Source organism: Morus notabilis, unplaced genomic scaffold (genome assembly GCF_000414095.1).
Source record: "Morus notabilis unplaced genomic scaffold, ASM41409v2 Scaffold454, whole genome shotgun sequence".
In the NCBI taxonomy this organism is placed as follows: domain Eukaryota; kingdom Viridiplantae; phylum Streptophyta; class Magnoliopsida; order Rosales; family Moraceae; genus Morus; species Morus notabilis.
Genome location: NW_010365165.1, coordinates 53,388 through 55,611, shown reverse-complemented (window position 1 = coordinate 55,611; position 2,224 = coordinate 53,388).

Genomic DNA, 2,224 nt, shown 5'->3' with positions numbered 1-2,224 from the left:
AGGGAAAGAATGGCAGCAAAAAAATAGAAATAAGATGATGCACACTTAGAGAAAAACGCAAACAAGATGAATGAAGTATGCAATAGGACTTATAATATATGAGTATATTTAAATTTATTTCTTAATTTATGTAAGATGATGTTCGATAATATATGTATGACACGTAAGCCAAAGCAATGGACAAGGCAACACGTTTCTAAAAAAAATATTGACAAAAAATTTGCAGCATGCATTAGGTGGAAGTACACCCATATATGAGATTATTTAACACACAGCATGTGAAACACTTGTAGGGAAGACAAGTTTTAATGCAAATTAACATATCGACAATGCCTAAAAAGCATCAAGGACAAAGTACAACTGTGTGTGTCTATATATAAATATAAGTGTAATTTATATGAGTTTTGTAACTTTTTAGTATAACATGATAATATTAGAGTAAGTTATATATAATATGATGGTAGATTATATTTTATTAAGTGTTATATTTAGATAAAATAAGTGTTATTCGAACGCATAAATGATTTCATCTACTGGATTTATCGCACTTTAGCAAGTTGTTTTTTAAATTTTTAATTTTTTTAATAATAAAACTCTTTAATTTATAAAATTGTTGTAATGTGTCCCATTCTATTGAAGCCATACAAGTTTAGAGAGTAAACGTGTAAATACCATAAAAATACAGATATACGTATATATTTGCTGAAATATGTAGTTGTATGCTTATACGTTCCTTTTTCAATACTTAATGAGATGGAAAGACAACGATCCATTTTTTATGACAACAATCCAGTTAATGATGGAATATTTGACTACAAGTGAATATTATTATTTCTCACACAAAACATTATCTGGATTTTTTTTTAGTAGAAATAGAGTTGCATGTTAGGATGTGTTGTGGGGGAAAATGTGCCGGACACTTGGACGAGTGATAGTGCGACACGTGGCCTTAACTATTTCCCGCCAAGCAACAACCCTCGACGTCTATAGCTCTAAAGAGCCCAAGCGCGAAGCCCCTCCCAGGGCGACGATTCCTTCTGGCGTCGACAGATCGTGCCGTCGAGCGTAAGACACAAAGATCCCTCGACCGCAGCGTCGCTGGCGACGAGGGGAACGCTCTCTGGAGGACGTGGCAAGTTGCGTACAAAGATGAGGGATGTCAGCAAGCATTAATTGCAAGCTCTTAAACCGCCCCACATGGAACATGATAGGGTTACAGGGGCGCACAGAGCCGTAATAGAAGACTAATTGGCTGAGTGAACAGTGCTGATTGGTGGGCTACGTCTGGGCCTAAAAAGAGAGAGCACTTGAGTGCTTCTGCCCAGGAGGAAACCCACCGAGTGAAGAAAGCCCAGTATAAAAGGAGGAAGACCCCCTACGAGGAAGGGGGTTAGAAAACAAGAAGAGTGAGAGAGAACAATTGATGTAAATTGTAGATCCCCTCAAAAAGAAATATACAACCAAAGTGGATGTAGCTCTAATTTTACAGAGTGAACCACTATAAAATTTCGTGTCCTTATTAATTATGCACATCCAAAAAATAATAAACACTCACACATATTCAACACATAGGCCGGTAATCCAAAGGGAGACCCAGAGGTAACCCGGCCGGTTTTTGTTGGTGAGAAATCACCGTCAACAATTGGCGACTCCGCTGGGGACCGGAAGCGTTTGACTCCCAACAACATAATTAGCAAACACGCCTCCGAGATAGACGTACGGGATGGAAGGAGATCTACGCCCGATCGGAGATGAAGCCCCGCCCCCGAGCGCGCCACGGCCGAATCCTGCGCAGATGCAGGCCCAACTGACCACTCTCACTGAGCTGGTACGTGGGTTGATGACTGTGGTTGAGCGCTTAGATGGAAGGAACTCCATGCCACCATTAGAAGACGCCCCAGGGCCGCGGGGATCTGCGGTGGCTGGAAACCCGAACCCCGGTGACCACCCACATATCCAAGAGGGAGCCGGAGATAGTGAGAAGCACCGGGGCCTTCCTAGGCCTCGGCCTTCCCAATCCTCTGGCAGCCGTTTGGGGGCCGCCGGACTTCAAGCTCCCGAGGACCGGGTACCGAGAGGTCCAGGAAACCCCGAGGTCCTATCCTAGAATCCAGGAGGAAACCCGCCAGGAGACTCGGGATCAGTACAGGCAGGCGGCCAGGCCCGAGGCGGACCCAACGCACAAAGGGTAGAAGCGTCGAGAGTAGCTGGCTCGGCCATTTTG